Source organism: Leptosomus discolor, chromosome 4 (genome assembly GCF_034619465.1).
Source record: "Leptosomus discolor isolate bLepDis1 chromosome 4, bLepDis1.hap2, whole genome shotgun sequence".
NCBI lineage: Eukaryota > Metazoa > Chordata > Aves > Leptosomiformes > Leptosomidae > Leptosomus > Leptosomus discolor.
This window is the reverse complement of record NC_141394.1, coordinates 35981157-35991235: the sequence shown is the minus strand read 5'-3', so window position 1 is coordinate 35991235 and position 10079 is coordinate 35981157.

Below are 10079 nucleotides of genomic sequence, written 5' to 3'. Positions count from 1 at the left end.
AAGCAAACTGCTTTTTTTGCCTTTTTTTTTTTTTTCCCTGAGGTGGGAAGGATTACATAATTTCCCTGAGAAAGTTGTGGAACTTCAGTCCAATTTAAATCTTCTGTGCCATGGTGCAAGTGAAACTGATGAAGTCTTGTCCTAACCAACACAAATACAGGGGCTTTCTTCATCCTCTTTTCAATAGCCTTTGATAGCTTTGAGACCTTTTAAATCTCTCCTTATGTGAAGGAAATCTTTTCTAATCAGCTTGTAGAAACTATAATCTTTATGTTGCTCAATGGACTCTTTCCACATAATATATATCTTTCCTGAAGTGGGGTACAGAACTCCACCTGAGAACAAAACAAGCCACTTCGCATGGTAAAGACAGACTTTCCATTTCTATCTTTTTGTATGATGCTTGTTACAATGATGTGTCACTGATAGCTTGTGCTTATACATCTAAATCTTTAAAACTGCTAACCTAACCAATGCCTCACTTTTGTATTTGTACAATTGGTTACTGTGATAGAGTGATTATTTTTAAGTTGTACGTGTTTTGGGTTGACTTGCACAGAGATAAATATTCACTAGTTCAGCTAAACGTGAAAAATCAAAAAGAAATACAATATTTTTGATTATTTGCCTTCAACAAGCGTTAAGATCTTATTGAAGCTGGAAGTTAAATGATTTTTTCAAACTTTGACACTTCAAAGATAACAGTTGAGCTGCTATGCCTTTTTTTATCTTAACAGCCAGACAAGAAGTGATTATCTGTTTACATAGAACAGAAGTTTTAAAGGAGTAACTGCTTTCATTAGCTACTGCAATCACTTTCCTTTTTCTGTTCTTCTATTTCTAGAACATGTTGTATAGTTGTTTTTTTGGTTTTTTTTTTTAAGTAACAAAAGCATCATGGAAAGTTAACCTGGACAGTAGAATAGTGATGTCTAAAGCACATTTACCCTCTGAGGGTGCAAAATCTGAATTCTTTATAGAAATGAGTAGTATGTCCTGCTTAAACTAAGGACTAAACAAAGGAAAAGTGTTTAAAATAAAATATTTTGTCCTGATAATTAGTTAATCTATTTAACAAGTAATTTCTCCACAAGCTTGCATAATTTAGAAGTGTGAGAAATAACCTACATTAAAATCTTACTATTACAATAATAGAAGTTTCACCTTGAATAAAAGCTGTGTTTTAAAAAGTGACTTTCTGTATTGTCTCATTTCTGCTACTTTCAGCCTAAGTACAAATGTTAGCATGCAATAACTTGTATTTGTTATCTCAAACACAGTGTAATAGCTAGCATAGGCTGGCCAGTTGAAGTAACCAGAGCTGGCTGCAGATAAGTAGCTTGAACAGCTCTATTTCACTATTTACCTGTGAGATTGCAAATTAGAGATTTTATAGTCTCTGATTGTGCATGAAGTTGCAATAAAACAAGAATTCTAAGCATCTAAGTCTAAAGATATTTCAGAATGGCTGTATCACTGATTGATGATATCATTGCTTTGGACAAATAGTTGCTTCAGGAAATGGATATTTAGCTCATAAATTCAGGCAAGAGACAGCATCTAGCAGATAAAATGTAAAATGTTTGAGAAGAATTCTGAAATGTATAAAAATAAATTTAAGAAGTTTAAACAGGAAATAAGGCAGGAGCCACAGGGCAAGTTATGGCCATTAGAGAAGTGCAACATGTAAGTTTTGTTTATGGAATAAATGTTTATGGAGAAATATTTATTTTGTAAACAAAACTTTAAATTTAGAAATTAGGATATTGCCTAACACTCAAACAACTTTGGGACTAGTACCTCTTCCCTAAACCTCATGAAAGTAGGGAATGCTAATACCGAGGGGAACTGCCCTTTTACATTGCTAGGGCTATTATGCAAATAACAAGATTACAAATTATTTAATTCTAATCTCAAGTACCCCCTATAAATACCACCCATTTAAGCTATAAAATTCAAAAGTTTGTAGAGTGTGTTGCCTTGGGCATCTGTTTTGCAGGGGTGGTATATTTCTGTCTACCTAAATTTGCTTGTGATACATCCTGGTTGTATAATATCACAAGGTGAGGAAAGGCAGAAATGGAAATAATGAAGGGCAGGGATACTCTGAGCTCACCACAGTGAACTGGCATGTGGAGAGATCTGACACGTTTACACTCCAGTGAAGTAGACTAAGCAGGAGATTCAGAATGCTAATTCACCAGCAGCCTCTGCAAAACTTACTGGTTTTGCAAACACGGCTTTTCATTTTTTTACTTTTCTTTCTTCCTCTCTTGTTTTTGGAGAGGACAGCACTATGTAACTTGTTTAACAAGCTGTGGCTGATAGCTGGTTATAAAAGGTTTTGATTTTAGAAAGCTGGCAAGAAAACTTGTCTTGGAATAGATCCCCCTCTCAACCTTTCAAAAAGAATCTGCAACCAAGGGTGCAAAACAGTAGACAGTTCTTGAAAGGATCTCTTGTGTTTGCTCCAGATAAAAGTCCTGAGTTTTAGCTTTTGTCCTAATAGTTTACAAACATGTTTATTTTTTCCCATTGATTCATCTATTACAGTGCAAGCGATGGAACACACTTATTTCAGGTTCATATCTGGCTTACACATTTTAATGGCTTGTGTTGCATACAATCAACTGCAAAGGCTAAAGAGGATAACAAAGCCTAAGTTAAAAGAGTGAATTGTCTATCCCAAACATTTCTGTCATTTATATTCCTTATGAAAGTCAATGTAAACAGCTTCTAAAAAAATACAGCCCCTTTTAAAGGCCTTAGGGTTCCAATGCAGAGTTGGTACTTTAACCTGTACAGCTAAGAGAAATAGGATGTATTGCCAGCGTCTGCTATTGCCAGGAGGCTGTCAGGACTGACAGGCTCATAGAAGCCGCTTTGACTAGGTGCATTCTGAACAAGGTGGTGATGGCAGCTCTGTAATAAAAAGGAGTCTTCCAGTAAAGCTGACTTCTAAGTACCCTTACTTACAATTTTTAGGAGCTTTTTTTAGACATTAATATTACAAAGTGATAGCATGACTCATAACGGAAACCTTTCCTGAACCTTATGCAGAAAACACTTTTTCTGGTTTTATGTACCACAAAGCTAACCTCATAAAGCTCTCTGAACTCAGCTGAGATGCTATGTAAAACTATTTTTGGAGGATCAAATCAAGGTCACACGAGTTGTGAAGTAAAAATTTTAAACCTAGAAAATGCTAATACCATACCCAGTTTCTGCTTAATGGTAGCACTTTAGTTACTATTACAGTTTAAGTAAGTTTAGGCAGAGTATGTGTTTCACTTTGAAAGTAACATTTATTTTCCAATTTGTGACATTCGGGTTAGAATCAACAAATTTTATGCCCAGTTTTATGCCTTTATACCCTTTATACTTTTATAACCAGCTATTTGTTAAAGACAGACATGCATTTTTCTTAACCTATACGTGCACAACTACCATTTGATGGCAATGCAAATTCAGCAAATAGATTGAGGGCTGAAGCAGTGGTCTTATATGAGTAATTCTGAGGGAGAAATAAATTTACATCAAAAATACGCACTCAAATTTTGAGACATGACTATGTCACAGCTGTGACTACAGACCTTTACAATTACACATATACAACTATTTCTGCATCTACCTTTCCATCTAAAATGTTTCTAGTCCTCACTTGCTTTTCTGGAATGGAAAACGTAAGAGTGTTTTCGCTTGATGATGGAAGGGGACTTTCAAAGAAGTGGAATATCTGTATGAATGTTCATCATTAGTGGCTAAGTATCTTTCACATGGAATCAAAAGGTATGGCAAAATCTTTCATGGACTTCATAGCAACTGCAGGCCTTCTTTCCGAACAAAATTTCTAGAAGATTTAAAACTCTTTTCGACATCTTTCTTGTACCTTTCTACACTGTGCAATTTAACTTGCTGTCAGCTACATTTGTATTGACATTTGCTGATGACAGAGTTCAGCATCTAGTGTAACTTAATATGCTGCATATCTGTCTTTTTTATTCCTCTGATGCCTAAAAGGTTGTTTATTATGTCAAATTTTTACTTGAATATTCAAAACATACATTCAAAATCCATTTAGAAAAGTGTGGAAGTGTGCTATACGTTATTTTAGTGGAAAAATGAAATAAAATCCAATCTAAGGAGAGAACCCAAAGATAAAACTATTTTCCAGATAAAAGCTTACTAAAAATGCACACTTATGGCTGAGTTGGATTGTAAGTGTACACAGCATTGTCTAAACATAGTGCTTTAGTTACTTACTGAATTGCCATTCCTATACGCAGTGCAGGCCTCTGCAGAGTTCGTATGCTTTATGATTTTTATTAGAAAATCAACTTCAGTCAACATGACTGTCTTCTAGCTATTAGTCACATCGTGTGATTGTACTGTGAAAAGATCCTAACACTAGTCTTCTTTCAATGCTAAGGTTTCAGGTGGGACCTTAACAGAGTGTTGGCAGAGTAAAGACAGACCTCTCAGGAGGCACTGACAAGCAGTAGAGCCTGATTTAAACATGGGGTGAAACTGTGTAGCTAGGAACTTTGAAGGGAAAAGTGAAGCAAGAGTTCCTCTGTTTTGGCAGAAGGCAGCCCAGAAACCTAAGTCAGATATTGTATCAGAAACCTTCAGATATCATATGTCTACGTGGTCTTTCACACACCTACCTGTATTATCTCAATCTGTATTTAGATCAACTAAACAAGTTAACTGCAATGTGCAGTTCCAGAAGTGAATGCTCTGTGCTTAGATTAAACAAGTTTTAATCTCAGATTATGAGTAAATCCAACTGCACATTTTGCTAGATTAAAAACTGGCGTATGCATAAATTTTACTGACAGTTCTGTGCTCCAGGCTGATTCCAGCCAGCTCCAAAGATACAGTACTCAAAGTGGGCCTTACCACAGCAGCTTGAGCATCACATCTTTGGATAAGAACTTGCCTGTATTCCACTAGTTTGTGGTTTATGCACAGCAAATGCAGATTTTTGGAGAAATCTGTGTATACATCCTGCACTGGGCAGCAACCTGAATAGGAGTTGCCCTCACATTTTGGTCATAGGATCCAGGAAGACAGATGGGGAAGAAGCTTATAATTAATGAAAAATTTATTTCTATATATCGCACTTTTGACAGAATCATATTCCTCAGAAGGATCTATTCACATATCTTTAAATCTAGAAAGGATTACAGTAACCATCTAATGCCTACCCTTTTAGAGAAACCAGGTGGATTATAATGCTCCTATAATCCATTTAAGTGTATTAATGTCCACTCATCTTCCTCTGAGTACACTTATTCTAGAACTTCTTTGTGGCTATTTCCTTGAAACATAACTCCTCTCTCTTGTTCTGGCCCAGGAAATACTTGATCACAATGACAGTGACAGTAATGTTTTGACATGCAAAAAAAAAAAAAAAAAAAAAAAAAGCCTCATCATTTGTTAGAGGCCAGGACACTGTAGCATGGAAAAGTTAAAAAAAGACTTGAAATAGGGAAAACATGCAAATGTATTTTAAGCTTTATCCAGAAAACACAATGCAGCCCCACACAGGAATAGCCAGCTTTGGTACCCCCAATTCAATTAGGCAGCATTTGCCAGGCACTTTCACTCCAGCTAGTTGATTCTGTGGGAAAGCAGAATATTGGCCTAGGCTGATATTATTTCAAACCTAAGGCAATGTCCATTAAGAATGAGAGAAAAACCAGTGTAAAATCTCTCATAAAAATAATTCAGACTACATTTCTTGGGCTATAAATAATTCTACACCAGCAAAAACCTAAGATTTTAATCAAAAAGAAACAAGTTAAATAAAAATTCAAGCACTTAATAATAAATTAATATGTTCTAGAACTTCAGGATGATTTTAAACATAAAAATTAATTTTTTGAAATGTCGTTAGAAAAAAACACTCAAGTTACAAAATATAAATGGAAGCTAAAATTTAAATTTCAATTTTAAATCTAGATTACATTTGAAGAGCAAGTTTACAATACAGAATTTAAACTCATTACTATAGCAGTACTGAAGGTCTATGAATGTGAAAAAAAACATTTAGCAAAAGTTCCACTCTGAAGGCAAAGAGGGTAGGTTGTACTTCTTAAGGATGGTTTTCCACATGAAGTGGTCTTGAAGGTAACAGTGTAATTTGCTTTGATTGTAACTGTGAAATGACATTTAAGCAAATGCTGGGCTTTGTAGGTGAACAATATAAAAGTAAAAAATGCACTCAATACTAGAATGCACAAGCAAGCTTAAAATCCATTTGTACAAAGAAAAAATAATGCACTTACTGCTATTGGTTTTCTTTACCTTACCGTATACATACAATAGACAGTTTGTCCTTCGCATTCTCTGATAGCTCATGTTATTTGCAGTTTCAGCTGTTTATGTTTTGATAATTATAACTTGTTTTGATAAATTAGAACAGGAATTATGTAGTTATGGGTTAAAATAGCAGGAGGAAAGCAGTTATGGGACAAAACAGAAGGTGGAATTCAGGCAGGGGGAAATAAAACCCTGAAAATGTAGTGCACACAGAGGGAAGCAAAAAAAGTGGTTTGGTTACTAACCTATAACTAGCAAATCCCAGCTTACAATGCGATGCTAGCTTCACAGAAGCACAGAATGTTAGGGGTTGGAAGGGACCTCGAAAGATCATCTAGTCCAACCCCCCTGCCAGAGCAGGACCACCTAGAGTAGATCACACAGGAATGCATCCAGGCAGGTTTTGAATGTCTCCGGAGAAGGAGACTCCACAACCTCCCCGGGCAGCCTGTTCCAGTGCTCTGCCACCCTCACAGTGAAAAAGTCTTTCTGTATGTTAATGTGGAACCTCCTGTGCTCCAGCTTGCACCTGTTGCCCCTTATCCTATCATTGGACATCACCGAGAAGAACCTGACTCCATCCTCCTGACACTCGCCCTTTATGTATTTATAAACATTAATGAGGTCACCCCTCAGTCTCCTCCAAGCTAGGGAGACCCAGCTCCCTCAGCCTTTTATCAGAAGGGAGCTGTTCCACCACCTTCATCATCTCTGTGGCTCTGCACTGGACTCTTTCAAGCAGTTCCCTGTCCTTCTTGAACTGAGGGGCCCAGAACTGGACACACTATTCCAGATGAGGTCTCATCAGGGCAGAGGAGAGGGGGAGGAGAACCTCTCTTGACCTACTGACCACACCCCTTCTAATACACCCCAGGATGCCATTGACCTTCTTGGCCACAAAGGCACCTTGCTGGCTCATGCTCATCCTGCTGTGCACCAGGACGCCCAGGTCCCTTTCCCCTACGCTACTCTCTAACAGCTCAGTCTCCAGCCTGTACTGGTACATGGAGTTGTTCTTTCCCAGATGCAAGACTCTACACTTGCCCTTGTTGTAGTTCATTCCATTTCTCCCTGCCCAGCTCTCCAGCCTGTCCAGGTCTCGCTGAATGGCAGCACAGCCTTCTGGTGTGTCAGCCACTCCTCCCAGTTGTGTGTCATCAGCAAACGTGCTGACAGTGCACTCTGTTCCCTTGTCCAGGTCATTGATGAGTATATTGAAGAGTACTGGTCCCAGTACCAACCCCTGAGGGACTCCACTAGATACAGGCCTCCAACTAGACTCTGTCCCATTGACCACAACTCTCTGACTTCTTTCCTTCAACCAATTCACAATCCACCTCACTACCCCATCATCCAGACCACACTTCCCCAGTTTAGCTGCAAGGATGCTGTGGGAGACTGTGTCAAATGCTTTACTGAAATCAAGATGAACCACCTCCACTGCACCACTGTCATCTGTCCACCTGGTTATGTCTTCATAAAAGGCTATCAGGTTGGTCAGACATGGCTTCCCCTTGGGAAAGCCATGCTGACTGCTCCTAATGACCCTCTTATCCTTGATATGCCTAGAGACAGTGCTGAGAATATGTTCTTCCATCACCTTTCCAAGGATGGAGGTGAGGCTGACCAGTCTGAATGTAATAGTTTGAACGTAATACATTAGGTTTGCAGTACTGAATACAGCCCCTGATAACAATAATCATCTGCAATTCGACCAACTTTGTTTTCCCCTCACTGCTCTACACAATCTAGATCTGGGTGTTACCTAGTATACATCAATTTCTAATTCAGTTTAAAGCCTTTGATTCATTGCACAAGATAGATTAAATTTATTTTTAATTTATTATTGTATCAATACATGAAGCACATGAAAAAATTTAAGCAATTGAACTTTGTTACTCAAATATCCAGAAGCCAGATAAAACCTATATTACAAATATCCATTTAGCTGTACCTGTTGTAAAGCCTCTTCAAAATAACCCAATATGCAGGACTGACAGCTTTGATGGTAATAAATACCAGAAAAGGCCATTCCCGAGGTAGCCCTATTAATCAAGCCACACTCAGCTATTTTGTCAAAAATACTAGTCATTGTGTTAATTGCAAGGTTTCAGGTGACAATCAGCCAGCAGGCTCTGCTGATTGAGAGGAATCTATTAATGATAGCTTAGGTGATTATATTCAATCTATATTTACAGATTGCTTAGGCTGCTTAATTGAAGCACTTACTGATGAAAAACTTGCAACTGAGGCTGGGATTGTATCCCAGGAGCAAGAATGACACTTGGGCAAGAAGAGATGATCTGCAGCTCTCAGCTTCTACTTCTATGGCAGTGCTGCAGGCTCAGCCGTCAAGAAGCAGCAAGTCAAGAACCATTCACAGTAGCTGTTAAGTGCTAAAAAAGCACCGCTGCATTCGACTCTGAGAATGAAAGGTACACCAAACTAACCCCCTGTATTTAAAATCAAGTTATTTAGAATTTTTATCTTGCTTTATTGAAAGCAGCTAAGTTAGGGAATACTGTTCATATTCACTGAAAATATTGTTTCCTAGATGTTGCAAACAGTAGAAAGTTTTGCATTGGAAGTAGACAGTAAGGTCAACAGGAATGACCTGCAAATGCCCTATATGACCATTCACACTTAATTTTTGCCATAATGATAATTTATTCCATTATAATTTCTTCATGGTCCTTCCAGCTGCCCCTAATTCTCTACTTTGGTACATGAACAATCAAAGCTTCTTTTTTAAATTAGTTTATTTTTAAACTGATAAGAGGTAAAACTACACTTTCTCTAGAACTTTCAGAAGACTCCCCAAATAAGGGTTAAGTTAAGGCAGGCAAGATTCAGGAAAGTAGTTATTCAGATTGCAGAAGAAAACAAAACAATTCCCACTTATTCCCTGAAATAAAAATTAATGAATGTAGCTCTTACAGTTATAAAATATCATGAAATATGTATCTTGTGTGCTTGGCCGTATGATTAACATACATGGCAATCACAAGCTCTCACCTACCCAGTGTGCAGTACATCCACTTTTCTCTTCAGGCTGTAACACTGCTTTACTAGGTAGCTTGCTCTGAAGTATCACATCCAAACTCAGGTCCTGGTAACACCTTTAGGTACGCTAAAGGAAACATTCCTGGATGTAAGAAAGACTTACTGTTCACTAATTAATTACTCTGATTACAATGATATCTTTAAAATTGTTCTCCCATGGATAGGCTGCTAACATTGACACAACTTCATTAAAAACACTGATATTTATACAACAGTGTAAAAGGAAGAGATATGTATTGTTCTCCACACATAGGGGACAGCAGGCCTGAAAATGTGATTGCTTAAAGGGAAAGACTGTGCCTAGTGTGGCAATCTTGTGCATTTGGTTTGAGAATAAAGTCTACTCAATTGCATTCCATGGGCACTGGAGAAGAATACCTAACTTGTAACTCTGTGGTGCTTCAGCATGAGACAGGGCTGCTGTTTGTCATTAAGTCATCTCCCTTTGTAACATCCCTGGGAATAGACACTTACTACCATGAAAATTTAATAGAGGGGAACTTGAAGGAACCTCACTGATAGAAGATCCTTGATGTCAGAAATCCACATTTGTGCTTAATGTCCTATTGTTAGTGAAATGCTCAGGAACTTAGCCCATTTTCTGAGCTCTGCTGGTATTCAAGGAATGCTTGGTACTGTGTACTACCTCACCAATACTGGCAGATGAACACATGTATGTCGGGATGTGC